Consider the following 26,762-nt stretch of genomic DNA (forward strand, 5'->3'; position numbering starts at 1 on the left):
CAAGAACTTACGCCGCCACTGAGCATGTTACACTTGCATTGCTACACAGAGTTTGGGAAGAAATTCACTTCCGATGGGATGTGTGCAGGACAACCAACGCAAGCCTCGTACAACATCTCTAGTTTAAGGTAAAAAAAAGAAAACAAAACTCTACTTTTTTCCTACAAAGTAACACCAAACCCAGTTCTGTATCTTCTTTCAGTACATTTATATGAATTGTTTTTTATAGTTGTGAAGTCCTTTTTGAAGCCCCGTGTACAGTAGACGCGGCAGGGGCTTGCGGGACTCTCACGGCAAACACGGCCGCCTTCTCCAGTGTCAGGCGCGGCATCGCCACGTTCCAGCCAACAGAGAGCCTTCTGCTGTTGTTTGCCCTGCTTTTTGCTGTCGCAACTACTTCTCGTAGGCGTACAATGGCTTCACAATTACTCGTGGAGAGGTGCAATAGAATTTCATCGCATCTCTCAGATGCACGCAGATTCCTAAAGACACTGCGGAAGCAACTATGTAAACAATAAGTAACCTTATGCTCGATCGAATTGGTAATTCTCTCTCTCAGCAATATAACGCACCCTCGAGTAAATGAAAGCGTCTTTTTTTTCTTTTCTTTTTTTGTAAAAAATCCACTCAATATACGTAAGTTAGCAGGTAGTAATATTCCACTAAATAACTAAATGATATTCTGGCATTACTACACCAACTCCAGTATCACGACAGTTACGACTTTAATGTACCATCAATTACTTACAAATCCCGGAAGTGTTGAAAAAGTGTCAGAATTGAAGTATTTTCGTCAAAGAATGTGACATACAAATCCAGAAATACAAATTGTTGCTAACTCAACGTAAATAAACTTCTTTGCGCACCGCCTCTGCTTATTTGTGCCGCTACTAATAAATGTTTACATATCAGCTTATTCCTTTATTATATCTTTTAGGTATATTCTTGCCAACACCGGGCAACGGCCTTGCCGCAGTGGATACACCTGTTCCCGTCAGATCACCGAAGTTAAGCGCTGCTGGGCGTGGTCGGCACTCGGATGGGTGACCATCCAGCCGCCATGCGCTGTTGCCCTTTTTCGGGGTGCACTCAGCCTCGTGATGCCAATTGTGGAGCTACTCGACCGAATAGTAGCGGATTCGGTCAAGAATACCATCATAACGGCCGGGAGAGCGGTGTGCTGACCCCACGCCCCTGCTATCCGCATCCTCCGCTGAGGATGACACGGCGGTCGGATGGTCCCGGTAGGCCACTCGTGGCCTGAAGACGGAGTGCTTGCCAGCTCCAATATTTAATTAATCGTAATGTTTCAATGGCAACCCCTTATGAAGTTCCTTTAATATCTTAAGCTACTAGGCGCTAGTCTCTGAAAATCACAGTCTTTGGTTTTAATCGTTCTCAATTCAGATGTCAAGATCTTATCACTTATTTGAGCCTGCTCACGCTGCTTGCTAAATGTCGGAACTATAACTTTTACTTTCCTTTTAAATTCTCTACTTCTCTCAATTACTTGCTGAAAGTTCGTCATGGGTAAATGATAATTTGGGGACTAAAATGTATTTTTAACGAATGAAGGTTCATTCTTATTTTCTTTCTAAACGTAAATGCTTTCCAACGGCCAAACGTCGGTTGTGTATGAGTGAGTGTTAAAAACTAATACCCCCACAGTAAGCGAGATGAACACTACAAAAAACTTAAAAGAAATCGTAGGTGCCACCACCACTTTATTTCACCACTCAGAGTTTAGTTTTTCAAAATACTAGGCTCTTCATGTGTTTGCCTCACGTGTACCCAAAAGCATATGCTAAACGTAATTGTAACTCGTCACTTTTACTACAGAAATAATGGTAGCAGTTGGAATTTCCGCTTTGTAATGGTTCGGCTAGGGCAAAGTTGCCTCAACGGTTACGTCACTAGCAATATGTCTACGGTAATTCACCTCCGACACGTGAGGGTTGATTCGCCAATCGAGAAGAGCTGCAGGAATAATGCTCTATAAGCAACTACTCGACACACACAATAACGTTACTACCTCGTAGTACGGCTCTGTACTTGAAAAATTACGCTCGAGTCTGCCCTCATAAATCTCCGTTAATTATTAGCAACGCCCAAATGTACTGCCGTGTGTGCTGACAACACAACACGAACCATTTCAGACAAAATTACTCGAGTCAAAACTTTAGTGTCGTCGTATTCAAAGGGCTCAGGAGTTGTACTATCAAGTACTGACACAACGTACAAGCCACTCTTAACTGAGCTGGTAGCAATTTAAAATCACTTGACTTTCCGTCACGAGCCACACAAAATCGATGAGTGCGACTGACAAGGTTCAGAAAATAATTATACTCATCGTGCCCTAAATGAAGTTACTGCATTCTTCAAACCTTTCATTTAAAACACAGCTTAGTCCGACAACAACTTCGTATACTCTTTCAAAAAAAAATCGCGATAAATTCCACAATGACGAAATAATCGATAGAATTTTGTGTCAGGTAGGTACGTATCACGACACTTTCAGACTTGTCCTAACTCACACGGAGTAACACTCTGTCTGATGAGCCAAAACACGATGACCACCTTTTTTACTACCTAGTATGTCCGTCTTTGGAATGAAAGACATAACTGATACTGCGTATCACGGATCCGAACTTTTGTCGGTAGGTTTGTGGAGGTACGTGGCATTAAGATGTCTTCGCACAGATCGTGTAATTCGCGCAAGTAGCGGGCAGCTGCTTTGGCAGCTTCTTTGCGTCCGATAGCTACCCATTAGGGTTCTATAGGATTCGCATCAGGCGAATTTGGTCGCAGAGACATCGACGTGAGTTGACTGTAATGCTCCTCAAACTACCGTAGCACCGTAAGGGATCCGAGGCTCTGACAATTATGCTGCGAAAGGATGACGTCACCGTCGGGTAAGACGTCTAGCGTGAAGGGATGCAGGTGGTTCGCATTTGTCAGCGTGTCTTCGATTACCACCACAGGTTCCGTGCCTCCCATACCGTAACACTGCGAGCGTGGCGCGCCGGACGTTTCGAGCCGCCGTTTGTGGAGGCGACCGTCGACCGGCGACCCAGTGCAGCAAAGACGTGACTCACCCGAAGACCCACCCGCCACTTCTCCGTCGAACGACGCTCGAATCCCGACGGTCCCGCGCCCATCTCACGATGCCGTCGGGTCAACGTGTGAAGACTCGGGGGTGGTCTGCTGCAGAGCTCCGTGTTCGAAAACGTACGACGAACGATTTGCTCCGAAACAGCTGTGCGTGCACCACCCTTCTGCTCTGTCGGCAGAGATGCTACTCGTCACCATCGGTCCCACTTGCGCCACTTCTCTGGCGCGTCGCGTATCCGGCACTAGCGATAGCGACCTGTATTTCTGTTTGCGTCCGGTTCGGCCTGCGCAGCAGCTGAGACGGCTGCTGTTTTTCGCGGGGGTCCGCGCGCGCTCGGCTCGCACCGAGCTGGTGGTGTTTTGCACGGGGGGCCTCTCGGGCGGCGTGTCGTGTCGGTGACGTGCTGCAGTGGACAACTGACGGACCCCCGCACGCGACCGCTCCAGGTTCTCCGCCTCTGAAAAGGGTGCCACGATATCGCTCGGGTTTCCTCACCCGGGAGTTGTAAGGACTGCGGGGCAGGCTTTCTGTGTGTTTCCTCTGTCCGGTCTGCGTGGCGGGGTTCGTTTCACCTTACGTCAGCTGTTGTTCATATTTTCTGCGCGATTCCGTTTTGGCCGGAGTCTGGGTGTCGACTTTTCTGCCGGTGTGTACCCGGTCGTCGCCCCCATTTTCCCGCCCGGGGGGCAGCCGCATCTGTCGGTGGGAGTTATTCGGCAGCGTGTGTTTTGCGTGGACCCGGTGTGCTCACGCGCCCTGACTCTCGAGTTGAAATTACTGTGGTCAGGCCGGCTCGGTTGCTGCAGTGTGTGTGTTCTCGGTTTTCTGGCTTGCTGGGGACTGCGCGCGTGCCTGTTCCGTTTTGTGATGTGGCAGCAGTCTGATATTTTTGTGTGTGCTTGTTAAGTTGCTAGCAATTGCTTTTAGCCTTGTGCTCACTTATTTTTATTTAAATTGCTGGGCATTGCCATTTGCTTGTTCTTTGACTCATTTATTTGTTGTAGCAGTTAGCCCTACGATGATGTCAGACCTCGGTATCTGTCAACCTTATTTTGGCTACTAGCGCTCAGGTGCAATATTGCCGGGCCTAGCCCGGATTTTGTCATTAATTGAGATCCTTTTATACTATATTTTTATTAGTGGGTTTGGCAAGTGCACTTGCGTGTGGTATTTATTATGTTTTCCCCCCGCCCCCTCTTCATCCTTCGTGTAAACTGATTTTGGTAAGATTGCTAGGTGGCCTGCGTTCTTTTATTAGCTATGCAAGTTTGCCCGCTGCCGCAGTCGTAACATGCTTTGACCGGCAAGCGGCCCATGTTGGCTACAGTTTGAATGTGGTCTGCGCTGTTGAAATCAGCAAACTTTCTGTAAGGAAGCAAATTATTTGAGCTAGTCATGTACGCGTTGTTGTGTTAATTGAGATACCTTTTGGAAATTTTATCACTCTTTTAAAGAAGGTATAGGAAGGAGTAACTTCAATTGTAAATTATACATTTGTGCTTCACATTACAAAATTTAACTGTATTAGGCGAAAGTATGTAGTTTAATGGAGAATGATTATTTGTGAATGTATGAAGTTGTAAACAGTTTTGTGTGGCAGTGATTCAAACGACACAAGAATGTTATATGCCACAGGTGAACAGAGAAACTTACTTATTACCTCATATTGTAAGCAACTCGATTCGTCTGTGTCACTGTAATTTGTAAGCCACAGTGTAATTCATTACAATTAATTAACGGTTTTGGGGAAATAAACCTCGAATTGTATGTGCCCTTTTCATTGACCGAATCTCATCCAAATCGTCCGCTCACCACTTTTCAGAGGAAACAAGCCTCCGAGCCCCATTTTGTGTGAACAGTCGTGGACGTCCGACCATCTATCGCCTAGCGATAGTTTCACTCTCATGCTCACGGCAGTAGCACGTCGACATTCGACCAACTCGGCCGTTTTCCAGATACTCATTCACAGGCTGTGCCCTCTGTGGAAGTCGCCTGTCTCGGTGGGTTTCCCCGTTTCCAGCCCGCGCCACGCGGCCGCACCGACATGTGGCGGCATCAGAAGCCGCTGTGGGCAGCGGTCGGCCGGTCAGCACTGACCCGAGCTCACTGCTCTCCTCAACAGAACCCCCTCAGTGCCATTAGAGCAGGCAAGAGTAGGGCGGCACCGTTGTCTGTTAACGGTGACAGTATAGCATCTCTCGGCCGTCGGTCGCCCTTCTAGCGGTTGACCTGCAGACTACGAACACTTACACGGCTGGACACGGTACGGATTTCTTCTATAATATATTCATCAACAATGAAATGATAAATACCACATGCTTCTCCTTGACTTATATTAATTTTTGACTCCTATTACAAGAGACTGAAATGAGGAAATGAAATCGTGACGACAGAAAATCCGATAGAATAATTTTGAACCGTCACACATTCCGCTTACCAGGTCCCTCAATCTGCCTACGGCACTGTCAGTGAACAGGCACGTCGAGCAACTGGAATCGGCCCGTACTTCCACAGTGTAGGCAAGTAGTCCTCGCGAAAACATTCCATCCCATCGAGCTCATTAGACATTTCGGGAAATTTGCACGATTCGTACCATTTTTCTAATCTATAAAAAATGTGCGTTTTGTTTGATATTTTGTATTTTTATGGTCCCTTCTTTTTTAACGATCTACGCAAATAAAAATGTACACGCTCGTTTGTTCAGAATCACACAGTTTCAAAAGTTCTTCACCAGTTGCACTGAAATTTTGACAAAACATTGCATTCGAATAAAGAGCGTGTTTTTTTTTTTTTTTTTTTTTACATGCGTACTCGAGCGGAATACGGTATATACGATTACACAAGTATTATGCAACACACAGATAAACGCTATGGCGCTCCCATAGGTATGGAAAATATGCTCGTATTCGACTCCAACTTTGTGTCCAGATTTCAAAGCAATCAGTGAGAAAGTTTCGGACATTTACGATTTTGTACAAACACACATTTACATCTATAAACGAAATTGTTCATATTATTATGTAACTATTTTCAATATGTACATACAAAAATGTACACACGTGTTCAGAAAAAACGGAACACCTCGAACGACTACAGATAGGACGTTCTTATTCAAAGCGCATGTACATTAGCATGTTGTAGACAAACGATTAAAATGTGACGGCAGGTTCAACGTCGAGACGGATGTCGCGGTGCAGCGCCACCTGCGGCTGCACACCCGAGGTGGCGCGTCAGTAGTGCACGCGCACAGGATGCCTCGCAGGCGTGTCCGCCAACCGTACTGTCAAATCAGTCAGTCTGAAAGGGGGCGCATTGTTGGCGTGAAACAATGTGACGCGTCCATTCCGGAAACAGCTGCTCGTGTGGGACGCACAGTTTCGGCAGCGCAACGGGTTCGCGCAAGGCCGCACAACTATTTTTTGTGGGATTTTAGGGCGCAAAAGATCTAAGGTCATAAGCGCTCAGTATAGTACCGTAGAATGCTGGGACTGTGAGGGTAAAAAACCGTTGCGAAGCCCAATACAAAAAGGCAGAAAAAACAAATCTAAAACATCAAGACGTTACGGAAGAGAATCTAAAAGACGTCGACAAGACACCGGAGTCACCAGGAAGAAATCAAATCTCCTTTTGTCATATTACTCAACATCATCGTCATTTTAGACTGATTATGCCTTTCAGCGTTCAGTCTGGAGCATAGCCCCCCTTATACAGTTCCTCCGTGATCCCCTATTCAGTGCTAACATTGGTGCCTCTTCTGATGTTAAACCTATTACTTCAAAATCATTATTAACCGAATCCAGGTACCTTCTCCTCGGTCTGCCCCGACTCCTCCTACCCTCTAATGCTGAACCCATGAGTCTCTTGGGTAACCTTGCTTCTCCCATGCGTGTAACATGACCCCACCACCTAGGCCTGTTCGCCCTGACTGCTACATCTATAGAGTTCATTCCCAGTTTTTCTTTGATTTCCTCATTGTGGACACCCTCCTGCCATTGTTCCCATCTACTAGTACCTGCAATCATCCTAGCTACTTTCATATCCGTAACCTCAACCTTGTTGATAAGGTAACTTGAATCCACCCAGCTTTCGCTCCCATACAACAAAGTTGGTCGAAAGACTGAACGGTGAACAGATGACTTCCTTCTTGCAGAAGAGAGTAGATCGTAGCTGAGCGCTCACTGCATTAGCTTTGCTACACCTCGCTTGCAGTTGTTTCACTATGTTGCCATCCTGTGAGAATATGCATCCTAAGTACTTGAAACCGTCCACCTGTTTAACTTTGTTCCTCCTATTTGGCATTCAATCAGTTTATATCTCTTTCCCACTGACATTTTCGTTTTGGAGATTCTAATCTTCATACCACAGTCCTTACATTTCTGATCTAGCTCTCAAATATTACTTTGCAAACTTTCATCGAATCTGCCATCACAACTAAGTCATCCGCATATGCGGGACTGCTTATTTTGTGTTCACATATCTTTATCTCACCCCGCCAGTCTATTGTTTTCAACAGATGATCCATAAGTAATATGAACAACAGTGCAGACATGTTGCAGGCTTGTCTTACCCCTGAAACTACTCTGAACGATGAAGTCAATTTACCGTCAACTAACTGCTGCCTGACTATGTAAAGACCTTTAATTGCTTGCAAAAGTTTCCCTCCCATTAGTGCTTTAAAAAAAATTTAAAACGCGAGCCACAGCTCGCACGTCATCCGCTAAAATGTCCGACCCTGAGACGTAAGTGGCTAAAATAGGGGCAGAGGATCAGGAAATGTGTGACTGTTAATGGCTGGCTACAGAAAGGACAGCCGGGTGCAGGGTCGCCACTGAACACGTGACCGCCCTATTCGCAACCGAGCCAACATTACTTCCTCACGGCGCGCTATTGCAGGTACTCGACGAGCAGACGTCTCAGCGAAGCTCTATGGAAACATTAGAGTTTGGACGGGAACAGGGGATCATTCTAACGAGTCTACCTCTGCATACACCCCACTGGTTGCAGCCCCTCGACCGCTCCTTTTTCAAATACCTCAAAAATTATTTTTACAACGCCTGTTGCATTCCATAATGAATAATGCACACAGGAAAATTAACCACCTTCAGTTTCGAAAGCTGCTCAACTCGGCGTGCCTACAGCAACGAAAGTTGAAAATGGTGCAAGTGTCTTGAAGACGAGTGCAATCGTACCACCGAATATAGCCGCAGTCCCAGGCCGTTTTTATCTGCCGGAAGATACGTATGTGGCATATTTCCATTTTATCATATCTCTTGTATTTTAAGTTGCAGTGCCTCAAGAATATATTGTACTTACGTTTTTATGACATACTACACCAACATGCTGCCAGAAGTCAAGAAAAGTTGAAAAGCACACACATTTTATGCTGAAGAAAAAAAGTGGTCCAACATGCCCAAAGTTACACTATGCTTGCTGTCTGCACTCTCCACTTTTTATGCACGCAAATTCCTCCACAGTCCACAGCAAAAATGGATCAAATGGCTCTGAACACTATGGGACTTAACATCTGAGGTCATCAGAACTTAGAACTACTTAACCTAACTAACCTAAAGACATCACACACATCCACGCCCGAGGCAGGATTCGAACCTGCGACTGTAGCAGCAACGCAGTTCCGGACTGAAGCGCCTAGAACCGCTCGGCCACCCCGGCAGGGACGCCACAGCACCCCACGCACAGTAAGCCAGGCCCCTATGACTCAAGGCAAGCGCATCAGTCCCGGTAATCACTCAGCTCCTGATGAAGGACGTGATGCACATTTTCGAAAGCTCGAGTTTCAACTGACCCATGATAACCATCTCTCTCTCTCTCTCTCTCTCTCTCTCTCTCTCTCTCTCTCTCTCTCTCTGTGTGTGTGTGTGTGTGTGTGTGTGTGTGTGTGTGTGTGTGTGTGTGTGTGTGTGTGTGTGTGTCGACGTGGCGAGGAGACGAAGGCGACACGCGCCGCGCCGGTCTATTTATACGGCTGTGCTGGTCCACGGCGAGGCCATTGTGCAGGCGCCGGGAACCGGCCGCAGCGAAAGCGACCTCTGTGTGGCGGCCCGCTCTGCCGTGCCGTGCCGTGTCCTGTCTGGACACCCTCACGTCTTCCTCTGCCCTGTAAGGATCGTGCCTTCGCCTGTTACGCGTCCCCATCTCTTCCTTGGCCTTTTCACACTTATCGACCTACAGGATTACACTTTCCGACTTTGTACACTACTTCACCGCAATTCATTCTGATGACATCCCTACTCCATTTCCTTCTCCTACTGTTGGAGAAAAAAAGGCTGCATTCGTTTGAGTTACGGTGCTACGATCGGATAAAACACCACTGCACTCTCTCTAAATACACCGAAACCAGACGAATGAGGTTTGCTGACAACTTGCGGAATCATCACAAACTGCTATGGCCAGCACCGGCAGGATGTGTGAACAGGGGTACGCCAAACGGACTCTATAACCATTCTGAAGGTGGCAGGGGTAAAATACAGGGAGTGAAAGGCTATTTACAATTTGTACACAACCAGATGGCTGTTAAAAGAGTCGAGGGACATGAAAGGGAAGCAGTGGTTGGAAAGGGAGTGAGACAGGGTTGTAGCCTCTCCCCGATGTTATTCAATATGTATATTGACCAAGCAGTAAAGGAAACAAAAGAAAATTTCGGAGTAGGTATTAAAATCCGTGGAGAAGAAATAAAAACTTCGAGGTTCGCCGAGGACATTGTAATTCTGTCAGAAACAGCAAACGACTTGGAAGAGCAGTTGAACGGAATGTATGGTGTCTTGAAGGGAGGATATAAGATGAACATCAACAAAAGCAAAACGAGGATAATGGAATGTAGTCGAATTATGTCGGATGATGCTAAGGGAATTAGATTAGGAAATGAGACACTTAAAGTAGTAAAGGAGTTTTGCTATTCGGGGAGCAAAATAACTGATGGTGGTCGAAGTAGAGAGGATATAAAATGTAGACTGGCAATTTTTTTTTTTTTTTTTTTTTTTTTTGTGGTTTTAGGGCGCACAACTTCAATGGTCATTAGCGCCCTGACTACTCTAAGAATGCACCGCGAGGCACAAGTTGACAACAACAACTAAAAGGGAAAACACGATAAAAGAGACTGACAGGCATAGGATTAAAAAACAACATCATCAAATGTCCTTAGCGAGGTTCGTCAAACTGATAAAACAAAGAACACGAGCAGCTGCTCGTGGGTCATCCGCTAAAATTGCATCGAAGGTATTAGACAGTTTAAGATCGAGGCGCAGTTGGTTAAGATCTGGACAGGACATTAAAATGTGGCGGACCGTCAGCAAGTGCCCACATGGGCAGAACGGCGCAGGCGCAGCCGTCAGCAGATGGCGATGGCTGAACCGGCAGTGTCCAATTCGTAACCTTGCTAAAACGACCTCCTCCCGCCGAGAAGGGCGTGAGGAGGACGTCCAAGCCACGGGAAGAGGTTTTAAGGCCCGAAGCTTGTTGTCGGTAAGTGCAGCCCAATCGGCATGCCACAGCGACACAACGCGCCGACAAATGACCCTGCTAAAATCGGACGAAGGGACACAACAAGAAGCTGTCCGAGGCTGGAGGACCGCAGCCTTGGCCGCGGCATCTGCAGCTTCGTTCCCAGGGATACCGACATGGCCAGGAACCCACATAAAGCCAACCGGCGGACCGACGTCCACCAGCCGCTGAAGAGAGCGTTGGATCCGGTGTACGAAAGGGTGAACCGGGTACGGATCACTGAGGCTCTGGATGGCGCTCAGAGAATCTGAGCAGATGACATAAGCAGAATGTCGGTGGCGGCAGATGTAAAGAACAGCCTGGTAGAGGGCAAAGAGCTCAGCTGTGAAGACCGAACAATGGTCATGGAGCCGGTATTTGAAACTTTGTGCCCTGACAATAAAGGAACACCCGACCCCGTCATTGGTCTTAGAGCCATCTGTATAAATGAAAGTCATGTTGATGAACTTCGAACGAAGTTCCAAAAAACGGGAGTGGTAGACCGAACCGGGGGTGACCTCTTTTGGGAGCGAGCTGAGGTCAAGGTGAACGCGGACCTGAGCCTGGAGCCAAGGTGGCGTGCGGCTCTCGCCCACTCGAAAGGTTGCAGGGAGTGAAAAATTAAGGTGTTGAAGGAGGCGACGAAAGCGAACTCCAGGGGGTAGCAGGGCAGAGACATACAACCCGTATTGAAGGTCAAGAGAGTCGTCAAAAAAGGAACGATAAGACGGATGGTCGGGCATTGACAGTAGCCGACAGGCATACCGACAAAGCAGTATATCGCGCCGGTAAGTGAGTGGCAATTCGCCAGCGTCAGCATGAAGACTCTCTACGGGACTGGTATAAAATGCTCCGATCGCAAGTCGTAAACCCCGATGTTGTATGGAGTTGAGGCGGCGTAAGATGGATGGCCGTGCAGAGGAGTATACGAAGCTCCCATAATCCAGCTTGGAGCGGACGATCGACCGATATAGACGAAGTAGGACGGTTCGATCCGCTCCCCACGACATACCACTGAGAACACGGAGGACATTTAAAGAACGGGTACAACGGGCGGCCAAATATGACACATGTGGAGACCAGCTAAGTTTCCTGTCAAAGGTAAGGCCTAAAAATTTGGTGGTCTCCACGATTGGGAGAGCAACGGGACCAAGTCGTAAGGACGGTGGGAGAAACTCTTTGTAGCGCCAGAAGTTAATACAGACCGTCTTCTCGGCAGAAAAACGGAAGCCATTGGCGACACTCCAGGAGTAAAGACGGTCAAGAGAACGCTGAAGACAGCGCTCCAGGACACGTGTACGCTGCGCGCTGCAATAGATGGTAAAATCGTCCACAAAAAGGGAGCCTGATACAACAGCTGGGAGGCAATCCATTATTGGATTGATCGCGATGGCGAACAGAGCGACGCTCAAAACTGAGCCCTGTGGCACCCCATTCTCCTGGCGAAAGGTGTCGGACAGGACAGAACCCACACGTACCCTGAACTGTCGATCCATTAAAAAGGAACGAATAAAAAGAGGGAGGCGACCGCGAAGGCCCCATGTATGCATGGTGCGGAGAATGCCCGCCCTCCAACAGGTGTCGTAAGCCTTCTCCAAATCAAAGAACACAGCCGCGGTCGGGCGCTTCCGCAAGAAGTTATTCATAATGAAGGTCGACAAGGTAACCAGATGGTCAACAGCAGAGCGGCGCCTACGAAATCCACATTGTACATTGGTAAGTAGGCGTCGAGACTCGAGCAGCCAAACCAATCGAGAGTTAACCATTCGCTCCATCACTTTACAGACACAGCTGGTAAGCGAGATAGGTCGATAACTGGAAGGCAAGTGCTTGTCCTTCCCCGGCTTAGGAATCGGGACAACAATAGACTCGCGCCAGCATGCGGGAACATGTCCCTCAATCCAGATGCGATTGTATGTATGAAGAAGAAAACCTTTACCCGCAGGAGAAAGGTTCTTCAGCATCTGAATATGAATAGAATCAGGCCCTGGAGCGGAGGACCGTGATCGGCCAAGTGCGTTTTCGAGTTCCCGCATGGTGAATGGGGCATTATAACTTTCACAATTCGAGGAGCAAAAGTCAGGTGGCCTAGCCTCCTCTGCCTGTTTGCGGGGGAGGAAGGCAGGGTGGTAATGAGCGGAGCTCGAAACCTCGGCGAAAAAGCGGCCGAAGGCATTGGAGACAGCCTCAGGGGCCACAAGGACGTCATTCGCGACCTTCAAGCCAGAAACTGGGGAGTGGACCTTAGTGCCAGATAGCCGGCGCAGGCTACCCCAGACAACAGAAGAAGGAGTAAAACTGTTGAAGGTGCTTGTGAAAGCAGCCCAGCTGGCTTTCTTGCTTTCTTTAATAATACGACGACACTGAGCACGTAAACGTTTATAATTAATACAATTCGCCACTGTAGGGTGGCGTTTAAAGGTGCGTAAAGCACGTCGACGAGCACGTAAAGCGTCTCTACATGCTGCGGTCCACCAGGGGACCGGTACGCGACGTGGAGAAGAAGTAGGGTGAGGGATGGAATATTCAGCAGCAGCGAGAATGACTTCCGTGAGGTGTGCGACCTGACGATCGCAGCTTGTGAAGGTTTGATCCTGAAAGGTCGCCCTGGAAGAAAAGAGCCCCCAGTCTGCCTTGGAGATGGTCCAACTAGAGGAGCACGGAGAGGGAGTATGCTGCAGGAGATGGATAACACACGGGAAGTGGTCGCTCGAATATGTATCAGAAAGTGCATACCACTCAAACCGGCGTGCAAGTTGGGGAGTACATATGGAGAGGTCTAAATGGGAATAGGTATGAGATGTGTCCGAAAGAAAAGTAGGGGCGCCAGTATTGAGGCAGACAAGATTGAGCTGGTTGAAAAGGTCTGCGAACAAGGAGCCCCTCGGGCAGGAGGCTGGAGAACCCCAAAGGGGATGGTGGGCATTGAAGTCTCCAGTTAACAAAAACGGTGCAGGTAGCTGAGCAATAAGTTGCATCATGTCTGCCCTGGTAACGGCAGAGGACGATGGAGTGTAAACGGTACAAAAGGAAAACGTAGAAGTGGGGAGAGTAATGCGGATGGCAACTGCCTGCAGGCCGGTGTGCAACGTGATGGGATCGTAGTAAATATCATCCCGGACCAGCAACATAACCCCTCCATGAGCTGGGATACCTACCACAGGGGGTAGGTCAAAACGCACAGAGGTGTAGTGTGCCAAGGCAATGTGATCGCATGGGCGTAGCTTCGTTTCCTGGAGGGCTACGACGAGCGGACGATGCAAGCGGAGCAGCAACTTCAAGTCCTCTCGGTTGGAGCGAATGCTGCGAATATTCCAGTGAATAAGTGCCATCGTAAGAAAAGGAAGAGGAGAGAAGGGGTCACCTCGAAGGCCGCTTAGGGCCTGGCTTCGAGCGAGCACTGCCGCCGCTATCAGTAGGCGGACAGTCATCGTCCATGGGGTCTATAGGGTCATCGGCCATCTCGGGAGGATGGCCGGGAGGGGGAGCTTCCTCCGCCGGTGAACGGCCAGATATACGGCTACCGGCGGTGCGGCCAGGCGAAACGGATGACGGCCTGGGGCGGCAACCGCTGGGTGGCGCAGGAGAAGAAATGCGCCGTGGCGGAGAAGGAGAACTGTGCTTCCTATGCGCCTTTTTGGAAGGACGTTTGGTGGAAGTACCGGTCGAAGGCTGGGAGGTCGAGGGACGGAGGAAGTCTGCACGGGATGGTTCCTTCTTGAAGGACCGTGCATCTGACTTCGGGGTCTTCGACTTAGCAGAAGCTGAGGAAGTGGCTGGTGTCTGTGGTGTGATGGGAGGAAGAGGAGACGTCGACCGCGCGATCTTAGCACTGGCCGAACGGACGACCGTGGTGCTGAAGGTCAGATCGCATGTCTGGGTTGCTACCTCCCGGGTAGTCCGAGGAGAGGCGAGGACAGTACTATATTTCCCCGCTGGGAGCAGCGTGGGCTTCCTACTAGCCAATAGCTTGCGAGCAGCCGAGGTGGACACTTTCTCTTTGACCCGAATTTCTTGGATACAGCGTTCTTCCTTATAGACAGGACAGTCGCGGGAGGATGCGGCATGGTCACCCTGACAGTTCACACAACGAGGAGACGGAGGTGGACAGTCACCCTCATGGGCATCCCTGCCACAAGTGACACATTTAGCCGCATTGGAACAAGACTGTCGAGTGTGATTGAAACGCTGACACTGGTAGCAGCGCGTAGGTGTCGGGACATAGGGGCGAACAGAAATAACCTCGTAGCCTGCCTTGATGCGCGATGGCAGCTTAACACTATCGAAGGTCAAGAAAAGTGTCCGGGTCGGTACAAGGTCGTTGTTGACCTTTTTCATGACCCGATGGACAGCCGTCACGCCCTGCTCAGCGAGGAAAGATTGAAGCTCCTCGTCAGTCAATCCGTCGAGGGAGCTAGTGTAGACTACACCACGAGACGAATTCAAAGTTCGGTGGGCCTCCACCCGGACAGGGAACGTGTACAGGAGGGTGGCCCGAAGCAGTTTTTGTGCCTGAAAGGCACTCTCAGTTTCGAGTAATAAGGTGCCGTTACGCAACCTGGTACAAGATTTGACAGATCCGGCTATGGCATCAACGCCCTTCTGAATAACAAAAGGGTTGACAGAGGAAAAATCCTTTCCGTCCTCAGTGCGAGAAACTACGAGGAATTGTGGGGCAGGCGGTAGTACTTTTGTCACTGTTGGCTGGTCACGTTTCCGTTTTTGGGTCGAAGTCGAGACAGATGGAGTAGAATCCATTGCGGAGGAATCCCCCATGATTGCCAGCGTCTCCGATGGCGCGCTCCTTCCTTGTGGGGACCCTCTCAGAGGGCACTCCCGCCTTAGGTGAATGTTTACACCTCAGGTCACACCTCCCGAGAAACAGACGGAGGGACCAATCGGCATGGTCAGAAGGTATCAGCTCAGGCAATCACCCCTCCCCGGGCCTGGCCTTTACCAGGGGGTACGCGCGTGCCTTACATGTCTACCCAGGGCGGGGACTTACGCGTTACCCCGTCACCGGCTACGCGTGCGGACGCGTGGGTCGGCCTTCAGACACGCACAGGGAGGAAGGAAGAGGAGGAAAAAGAAGAGAGAGGGAGAAAGAGGACAGACTGTCTCAAACGCCAAGGCGGAGACCAGAGAAGGCAAGGAGAAGAAGGCAATGAGAAGGCAAGGAGAAAAAGGCAATGAGAAGGCAGGGAGAAAAAGGCAATGAGAAGGCAGGGAGAAAAAGGCAATGAGAAGGCAAGGAGAAAAAGGCAATGAGAAGGCAAGGAGAAAAAGGCAATGAGAAGGCAAGGAGAAAAAGGCAATGAGAAGGCAAGGAGAAAAAGGCAATGAGAAGGCAAGGAGAAAAAGGCAATGAGAAAAAGGCAATGAGAAGGCAAGGAGAAAAAGGCAATGAGAAAAAGGCAATGAGAAGGCAAGGAGAAAAAGGCAATGAAAAGGCAAGGAGAAAAAGGCAATGAGAAGGCAAGGAGAAGTCAAGGGAAAGAGTAAGGAAGACAGTGAGGTGGAGAAGAGCAAAGAAAGGAACCAACAAAAGGAAGGAAGAGACGAGAAGTGAAAACTTCAAAGACCACGATTATAGGTCGTGGAACCGTCCGTCTCCGGACGCAGGCGCTAACTACCCCCGTGAGGGGGATGGACTCCTTTTAGTCGCCTCTTACGACAGGCAGGAATACCTCGGGCCTATTCTAATCCCCGGACCCGCAGGGGGGAGACTGGCAATGGCAAGGAAATCGTTTCTCAAGAAGAGGAATTTGTTAACATCGAGTATAGATTTAAGTGTCAGGAAGTCGTTTCTGAAAGTATTTGTATGGAGTGTAGCCTTGTATGGAAGTGAAATAGGGACGATAAATAGTTTAGACTAGAAGAGAATAGAAGCTTTCGAAATGTGGTGCTACAGAAGAATGCTGAAGATTAGATGGCTAGATCACATAACTAATGAGGAAGTATTGAATAGGATTAGGGGGAGAAGAGAAGTTTGTGGCACAACTTGACAAGAAGAAGGGATCGGTTGGTAGGACATATTCTCAGGCATCAAGGGATCACCAATTTAGTACTGGAGAGCAGCGTGGAGGGTAAAAATCGTAGAGGGAGACCAAGAGATGAATACACTAAGCAGATTCAGAAGGACGTAGGCTGCAGTAGGTACTGGGACATGAAGCAGCTTGCACAGGATAGAGTAGCATGGAGAGCTGCATCAAACCAGAACAACAACAACAACCATTGCGGGAATCTGTGCATCAAAGATTCAGGAGTGACAGCTATCAACAGATGAAGCGGAAATAGGAGGAACGAGAACTCGTATAGACAACACAGAAAGTAAATGAGAAACAGAAGACAGGCGTACAGTGTCTAATGCAAAGAAGAATGGTCTACTTGGCTTTCGCAGAAAAATCCTGGGGAAGTGTGGCTCGCGAGCCATTCTTGGATCCCGTTCGAGTATTCCACATTACAGAAAGACGTGGAAGCAATTCAGGGGCGGGCTGCTACATTTGTTACCGGTAGGTTAGATGAAAACCAAATGTTACGCTGACCATATGTGAACTCAAATTGGAATCTGTGGAGGGAAGAAATTGTTCTTTTCGCGAAATACTATTGACAAAATTTAGTCGACCGCCATTTGCGATCGTACTGCCAACAACAATCTCGTCAAGGACTGCGACGAGCAAATCTGCATCTGCATAACTGTGGCAGAGTGTTTATACGACTTTCAGACTATTTCTCCACTGTTTAGCTTTCGAACTGCACTTGGGAAAGTTTAACACCTAAACCTTTTTTGCGAGTTCTCTGATTTCTCTTATTTAACTACGGTAGTCATTTGTCCCTATACAACTGGGACTCACCAAAGTGTTTTGACATTCGAAAGGGAAAGTTGATGACTGTAGTTACGTGAACAGCTCTCACCATAAGGAATAACTCCTTTGTTTTAATGATCGTCGCCCCATCTCGTGTATAACACAAAAGGAGATGCCCTTCTTTGAGGTTTTTCGATTTCGTCCGTCAATGCCGTCTGGTAAGAGCCGATACAGCACAGAAACACTCTTCAGTAGACCTGTCGCATCTCCGAACTGTTCTGTCAATACGAAGTAATCTTTGATTCGCCTGTCGCACAATTTTTTGTATGTGCTCGTTACAATTTCAAGTTGTTCTTAATTGTAATCCCTAGGTACGAAGCTGAATCGACAGCCTTTAGATTTTCGCGACTTAAGTAACTGAAATTTAACAGATGTTTTTAATAGTACTCACGTGGATCACCTAATTTTTTATCGTTTAGTTTCAACTGCCACTTTGCTCTCCATTGGGATATGTTGTCCATACCATTTTGCACTTCTTTTTACCTTCCGGAGAGTTTACTAGATGGTGTAATCTAACCCTCCCACACATCACTATCAAATTCATTGTCTTAGTATCTTCACTATTTTCAAAAGCTTTGACAGACGTAAGATACACAAGATAATAACTTTCTAGTCATCTTCATTATCTCGCTGTCGATGACTCAAAGTCTTGTCTAGGAGTACATTCTAGCCGCTGAAATTTCGATTTCTTAGGTTGTCGATGACTAAATAACTGATGAAGATTTGCCTTTATTTCATTCTTTGTCACATCTTTCAACATGACACCGTTTTTACATTTTCCACATTAAAAAGCCAATAATTACATAGTTGGTGAGAAACTTGGAAAACGTTTACTTCCATCAGAGGCATGCTCACCACCCTTACATTCTGCGGTAGCCTAGTCACATTATTCCAAAGCGTTTACAAAGCAAAACAGTTTACTAACTTTCTTTACCAAAGAACAATCTTCCAAATTATATCTTTTGTATAAATAAATGAGTAATTTCAATTATTCTTAAAAGAGTAATTTTAATTGTTAATAGATACCGATTGTAATACATAACTCTCTTTTTATACACTTTAGTCTGAAATATAATACATCGTGTAGAAAATCATACAAATTCTTTTAGTGACACAGCTGAGATAATTTTAACCCAGGCAAGAACAGACAGTATACATGGTATCCGTTATATATATATATATATATATATATATATATATATATATATATATATATATATATAACGACGTGATCTGGAAACTACAAAAGCGGGCTGCTGCGATTGCGTCTCAAACAGTTTGTATAGATCAGGAGCAGCTGGGGGCCTGGAACGCAGATAGCACTTCTGTGTCACAAGGTAACTTCCCGTCGCTCACTACGAACTGCGATCTTTCTTAAAGGAAATCGCGATTACAGTTGTGCAACTGAGTCGATAGGTACGCGATTTGATTGGAAGCCGGTTGTCAGGAACGGAATTAAAAGACTTTTTGAAATCTAGAGGCACGGAATGAATTTGAGATCCACCTGTCTTAGCACTCATTACTTCATGAGAACAAAAAAAGAGCGATACTTTGCGTCAAAAGACCGTTTCCTCCGAAGTATTTCATAACATTGGACAACAGAGTACTTCACATGATTTCACTGCAATTCCATGTTGATGATCCTGGTTTATAATTGAGCGGGTTACTCCTGATTCCTTTCCTTTGTGTTGCGGCGCGACTCGTGCAGCTTTGCAGTCTGTAGGTGCGCATCTTCCAACGTGCGAGCGGTTATGTACGATTCCTAAAAGCGGAGATATTTTATCAGCGTACTCCTTGAAAAAGGCGAGAGGAATGAGAGGTCAGGGACAGGCCTAGTTTCTCCCTGGCTCCATTTGCGAGTGGGTCGCAGACGGGAGTACGTAGCTGAGCGGAGCAAAATCGACAAATGTAAAGTTAATTTCCGGTGTACCCCAAGAAAGTAGGGTAGGACTGTTACTGTTCACAATGTATATAAATGATCTCCTACAAAGTGTCGGATGCTCTCTAAGCCTCTTCGCAGATGATGCGGTTGTGTGTAACAGAGCAGCAACGCCAGAAGATAGTAACGATTTGCGGAATGACCTCTAAAGACATGATGAATCCTGCAGACTAAGCCAACTGACCCTGGACATAAATAAATGTAACATATTGTGCATATACAGGAAAACATATACACACTACTCGCCATTAAAATTGCTACTCCACGAAGATGACGTGCTACAGACGCGAAATTTAACCGACAGGAAGAAGATGCTGTGGTATGCAAATGATTAGCTTTTCAGAGCATTCACAAAAGGCTGGCGCCAGTGGCGACGCCTACAACGTGCTGACATGAGGAAAGTTTCCAACCGATTTCTCATACACAAACAGCAGCTGACCGGCGTTGCCTGGTGAAACGTTGTTGTGATGCCTCGTGTAAGGAGGAGAAATGCGTACCATCACGTTTCTGACTTTGATAGAGGTCGGATTGTAGCCCATCGCGATTTCGGTTTATCGTATCGCGACATTGCTGCTCGCGTTGGTCGAGATCCACTGTCTGTCAGGAGAATATGCAATCGGTGGGTTCAGGAGGGTAACACGGAACGCCGTGCTGGATCCCAACGGCCTCGTATCACTAGCAGTCGAGATGACAGGCATCTTATCCGCATGGCTATAACGGATCGTGCAGCCACATCTCGATCCCTGAGTCAACAGATGGGGACGTTTGAAAGACAACAACCATCTGCACGAACAGTTCGCCGACGTTTGCAGCAGCATGGACTATCAGCTCGGAGACCACGGCTGCGGTTACCCTTGACGCTGCATCACATACAGGAGCGCCTGCGATGGTGTACTGAACGACGAACCTGGATCCACGAAAAAACGTCATTTTTTCCTATGAATCCAGGTTCTGTCTACAGCATCATGATGGTCGCATCCGTGTTTTGCGACATAGTGGTGAAGGCACAATGGAAGCTTGTATTCGTCATCGCCATACTGGCGTATCATCCGGCGTGATGGTATGGGGTGCCATTGGTTACACGTCTCGGTCACCTCTTGTTCGCATTGACGGCACTTTCAACAGTAGACGTTACATTTCAGATGTGTTATGACCCGTGGGTCTACCCTTCATTCGATCCCTGAGAAACCCTACATTTGAGCAGGACAATGCACGACCGCATGTCGCAGGTCCTGTACGGGCCTTTCTGGATACAGAAAATTTTCGATGCTGCCCTGGCCAGCACATTCTCCAGATCTCTCACCAATTGAAAACGTCTGGTCAATGGTGACCGAGCAACTGTCTCGTCACAATACGCCAGTCACTACTCTTGATGAACTGTAGTATGTTAAAGCTTCACGGGCAGCTGTACCTGTACACGCCATCCAAGCTCTGCTTGACTCAATGCCCATGCGTATCAAGGCCGTTATTACGGCCAGAGATGGTTGTTCTGGGTACTGACTTGTCAGGATCTGTTCTATTATAACATATTTGTCTCATGAATTTCTTCTTGGTGTAGCAATTTTAATGGCCAGCAGTGTATGATCGTATACCTACACTATTGATTACAAACAACTGGAAGTGATATTTACCGTAATATACCTAGACGTAACTAAGTATCCAGTGACCTTAACTGGAATGAGCACATAAAACAGATAATGGGGAAAGTAGACACCAGACTCATATTAATCGGAAAAATCTAAGGAAATTTAACTCATCGACGAAACAGGTAGTTACAAGGCGCTTGTTCGCCCGATTCTTGAGTACTGTTCATCTATCTGGGACCCCTATCACGTAGGACTGATCGAGAAGATAGGGAAGAGCCGAGGAAGAGCGGCGCGTTTCGTCACGGGATCGTTTAGCTGGCGAGAGAGCGTTACGGATATGCTAAAGAAACTCCACTGGCAGACGTTGCAGGAGAGGCGTTCAGCATCACGAAGACGTAGGTCCGCTGTTGTTTTCTACCTACACAAATGATCTTTTGGATAGGGTGGATAGCAATGTGCGACTGTTTGCTGATGATGCTGTGGTGTACGGGAAGGTGTCGTCGTCGAGTGACTGTAGGAGGATACGAGATGACTTGGACAGGATTTGTGATTGGTGTAAAGAACTCTAAATATAGATAAATGTAAATTAATGCAGATCAATAGGAAAAAGAATCCCGTAATGTTTGAATACTCCATTAGTAGTGTAGCGCTTGACACAGTCACGTCGATTAAATATTTGGGCGTAACGTTCCAGAGCGATATGAAGTGGGATAAGCGTGTAGTGGCAGTTGTGGGGAAAGCGGATAGTCGTCTTCGGTTCATTGGTAGAATTTTGGGAAGATGTGGTTCATCTGTAAAGGAGACCGCTTATAAAACACTAATACGACCTATTCTTGAGTACTGCTCGAGCGTTTGGGATCCCTATCAGGTCGGATTGAGGGAGGACATAGAAGCAATTCAGAGGCGGGCTGCTAGATTTGTTACTGGCAGGTTTGATCATCACGCGAGTGTTACGGAAATGCTTCAGCAACTCGCGTGGGAGTCTCTAGAGGAAAGGAGGCGTTCTTTTCGTGAATCGCTACTGAGGAAATTTAGAGAACCAGCATTTGAGGCTGACTGCAATGCAATTTTACTGCCGCCAACTTACATTTCGCGAAAAGACCACAAAGATAAGATAAGAGAGATTAGGGCTCGTACAGAGGCATACAGGCAGTCATATTTCCCTCGTTCTGTTTGGGAGTGGAACGGGGAGAGAAGGTGCTAGTTGTGGTACGAGGTACCCTCCGCCACGCACCGTATGGTGGATTGCGGAGTATGTATGTAGATGTAAATGCAGATTTACTACTGAAATTTCTAGAGAGCACTTTCCGGGAAGAGTCGTACAAAATTTTACTTTGCCCTACACACGTCTCGCGTAGTGAGCACGAGTAGAAAATTCGAGAAATTAGAGCCAATACAGAGGCTTACCGACGACAATCATTCTTCCCGCGAGCCATTCGCGAGTGGAACAGGGTTGGAGGGAGCCATTAGTGCCCTCCGCCACACGCCATTAGGTGGCTTGCGGAGTGTGACGTAGACGGGGCAGCCTCGGCCACGCACCGTACGGTGGCTCGCAGGGCGCCGAAGTTTGGTCGGTTTGGTTGTTTCGGGAAGGAGACCAGACAGCGTGGTCATCGGTCTCATCGGATTAGGGAAGGACGGGGAAGGAAGTCGGCCGTGCCCTTTCAGAGGAACCATCCCGGCATTTGCCTGGAGCGATTTAGGGAAAGTACGGAAAACCTAAATCAGGATGGGCGGACGCGGGATTGTACCGTCGTCCTCCCGAATGAGAGTCCAGTGTGAGCGCCCAAGTGTGGACGGGGTTTACAGCGAGGGCGTGACTCAGAGTACGTTTGTTTGGACTCGCCGGCAGGGAATGCGCTCGTGGCAGGATTTCGCAAACACCTCCGAGGCTGGAGCGGCGAGGGTACCGCCCGCTACTGTGTAAACACGTCAGCTCGCCTCAAAACAAGAGCCGACGGGCTGGAAAACAAGGCCCACTGCCAGCTGTTTCAGCACCCAGAAAGGTCCGTGCGACATCGCTTCCAGATTACTGTTACCCTGCGCTACGCAAGAGCTCGCCGGAGTACCGTACAGTAACGATTAAAATAAATGCTAGACGTCCGATTCCCGAATACTTTGGACCGGGTATTCACTTTCCCAGAATTTACGTGAACGGTAAACGTCAGTAACGCTACTCTTTCAGCGGAGTTGGCAAAATGGTTCAAATGGCTCTGAGCACTATGGGACTTGACTTCTGTGGTCATCAGTCCCCTAGAACTTAGAACTACATAAACCTAACTAACCTAAGGACATCACACACATCCATGCCCGAGGCAGGATTCGAACCTGCGACAGTAGCGGTCACGCGGTTCCAGACTGAAGCGCCTTTAACCGCTCTGCCACCTCAGCGGAGTTGTGAAAGTTTACTCACTTCGCACAGACTTACAGTAGAACATTACCTATTTCTATTATACAGCTCAGCGGTTCTAAGCCTCCGTGACGTGACACATTATTGGGTCACGAATACCTGTCGGATGTGTCCCGAGATTTTTAATGTCTTCTAATATCCGTAGATGAAATACGAAGTCTGTTCAAAAAAAAAAATCTGAAACTTTGTCTACAAAAAATTTTCCTCGCTTACCTTTTACTTATTGTGCACAGTCTCTTCCGGAAGCATTCTTACTCGATCGCGCGAAGTGTCATCTACGATTTTCTTTTATCTGTTGTATCGTCGCCAGTCTCTGACTGGCACGCACAAAATCGCCGACGTTTCCGACACGAGCGTTACGGATAGACGTCGAAGGGCATCCTTAACGAAAGTCATCTTTAACTTCCGTCCGGCCATTTTTAAACCGTGTAAACCATTCGTAACACCGAGCACGGCTTAAACACGTCCTTCACCATTTGGCGTCTCTCTGTAAACGTTATCTCGAGTTTCACGGAAAATTTAATGCAGATGCGTTGCTCCTGTAACTCTGTCATCTCGAAATGCGCGAACTGTGCGACGCAACGTTCTGCTCGATACAGCAACGAACAATAAGTAACAGGCACACGACGGTGGAACTTGCGGCAGTTACACATTAAACACAGACGTGTCCGGGGAAGACAACTGAATTTCGCTCCAACAGGCCGCTAGCGCGAAATTATTAATGTTCCGTGATTTTTTTGAACAGGTTTCGTATGTAGAACAGAAATTTATCGCGAAATCTTTTCTCGGAGTAGCCCAATTTGCAAGAAATCGCCCATCATTGTAAGTGATTATAAAAGCATTTAGACGTGTAGCCGGTCATAATACTTATATATTTTCTGCATCGACTCCAAAACGAAAGATCCTCACTCTCACTCCACGAATAATGGTCGACTGCCCGTCTCAGCGTCCTGCTTGTTGTGCAAATCTGGATTCTCGCCTCACTGATGTGTAGGGCGAGACGAGTGTGTGTGTGCGCGCCAAAGGTTCGCGCACACACAGGTCTACGTTGCAAAAATCTCCAGCGATAAGCATCTGAAGTTTTAAGTCTTAAATTTCCGACGTTAAAGTTCATTGTTTATTTTCTTGCTATAGAATCATACGCTTTTTTTATTCACATATTTCTATTCAAGTGCCTTACGTAATTACTTTGTGATATTTGTAACTCTCGGTCGTCCTATAATAAGAAGAGATGAACTGTATGTGTGTGCTTTTTTTGCATCTAGAGAAAAAAAGAGACATATACGTGTGTCGCAAAAGACTAACGTACTTCTGCGAGCCCCAAAGACGACAAGATTAAGGAGCGCAGATCTAGCTGATGTGTTTAAAGCGACTGTGTACAAGGCAATTTAAATAAAATCTCTATCAATTTCAGTTGCTGAGCTTCGGTATGGACTGAACATGTGGTACATAACTTGACTGAGTGCCCACTTCCCTGAACGCACGTCTCGGTGCGACCCCCTGAGCACCCGCATTTACAACTGCTCCTACGCCTTCCCTTCCCCCTGTACACGCACCCGTCACACTCTGCTGTACACTTCCAGTGCCGCGCACCGCCGTCACTCCCTTTCCGACTCGGCGGCTGCTCGCCCGTGGTTCGCCTCGGTGCAGCATCGCAGACGGCACGAGGCTGGGGCACGGGAGTCGCCCCGCCCTCCTGTATCGGTCGAACACTGTCACGTCTGGACACTGCGACAGGGAGACGGCGGCAGCGGTGGACCTTACCCACATCTTACTGGCAAGTTCCAACTAGACTACTGCACAATCAACCTTGTATCAGAAATTGGTTCAGGGGGGGGGGGGATGTTACCCCCTCCCAACCAGTATTCCCGTTTTACTGCACCGTTTCGGTAAATATAAGTCGCTCAAGGACTATCTGAAAGCCACCGGCACGAGTATTTAATTTTTGAGTTGCCGAGGTCTTCATTTCGACGTAGTATCAGCCCGGTTCGTAATCGGGTTCATAATTTTGCGTTTTAATTTGCGTACAGAGCTCTATTTGAACATTAAATTTTCATTATTGCTCTCTCGTGCATTTTATGTCACTGTTTTACTGGCGCTATTGTACATACCGTTGGTTGTACTGTGTTTGTCATTTTGGGTTTTTCTTTTATTTTAACTACGTCTGTCTGTACGCTATATGTCTCGTGTTGTTATACGACATTGTTTGACTTACGTGTTTTGTCTCTTACTATAAGAGCATTCGCATGTTTGTCATAATGTTGCTGTACGGTGCTGTTTGTAACTCTACTCCACTGTATTTGTCACCACTGCCGCAGGCTCTCTGCTGTTTGTCTAATTGCGCTTTTATTTTACTTCAAGAGTGTGTGCGTATGCTAACTTCATAATTTGTGTTACCCGGTTTTTTTTGCGATTATATTTCTTTGTCGGCAAACCTAAGTTTCTAGCATTCGTAGACTTAGAGAAAGCTTTTGACAATGTTGACGGGAATATTCTCTTTCAAATTCTAGAGGTGGCAGGGGTAAAATACAGGGAGCGAAAGGCTATTTACAATTTGTACAGAAACCATATGGCAGTTATAATAGTTGAGGGGCACGAAAGGGAAGCAGCGGTTGGGAAGGCATTGAGAAAAGGTTGTAGCCTCTCCCCGTTGCTATTCAATCTGTACATTGAGCAAGCAGTAAAGGAAACAAAAGTTCGGAGTAGGTATTAACATCCATGGAGAAGAAATAAAAACTTTGAGGTTCGCCGATGAGATTGTAAGACAGCAAATGACTTGGAAGAGCAGTTGAACGGAATGTAAAGTGTCTTGAAAGGATGATATAAGATGAACATCAAGAAAAGCAAAACGAGGATAATGTAATGTAGTCGAATTAAGTCGAGTGATGCTGCGAGAATTAGATTACGAAATGAGACACTTAAAGTAGTAAAGGAGTTTTGCTATTTGGGGAGCAAAATAACTGATGATGGTCGAAGTAGAGAGGATATAAAATGTAGACTGGCAATGGCGAGGAAATCGTTTCTGAAGAAGAGAAATTTGTTAACATCGAGTATAGATTTAAGTGTAAGGAAGTCATTTCTGAAAGTATTGGTATGGAGTGTAGCCATGTATGGAAGCGAAACATGGACGATAAATAGTTTGGGCAAGAAGAGAATAGAAGCTTTCGAAATGTGGTGCTACAGAAGAATGCTGAAGATTAGATGGGTAGATCACATAACTAATGAGGAGGTATTGAATAGAATTGGGGAGAAGAGGAGTTTGTGGCACAACTTGACCAGAAGAAGGGATCGGTTGGTAGGACATGTTCTGAGGCATCAAGGGATCACAAATTTAGCATTGGAGGGCAGTGTG

General features: G+C 47.2%; 1 protein-coding gene and 1 pseudogene across 2 annotated transcripts in view; one reads left to right on the plus strand and one right to left on the minus strand.

Annotated features, from left to right (window-relative positions):
* The window catches only part of LOC126109731 (protein Lilipod), a 368,395-nt gene that overhangs the window by 252,842 nt on the left and 88,791 nt on the right, over positions 1 to 26,762 (minus strand). The window lies entirely within an intron of this gene.
* LOC126110004 (5S ribosomal RNA) lies at positions 958 to 1,074 on the plus strand (annotated as a pseudogene).

Source organism: Schistocerca cancellata, chromosome 12 (assembly GCF_023864275.1).
Source record: "Schistocerca cancellata isolate TAMUIC-IGC-003103 chromosome 12, iqSchCanc2.1, whole genome shotgun sequence".
In the NCBI taxonomy this organism is placed as follows: Eukaryota; Metazoa; Arthropoda; class Insecta; order Orthoptera; family Acrididae; genus Schistocerca; species Schistocerca cancellata.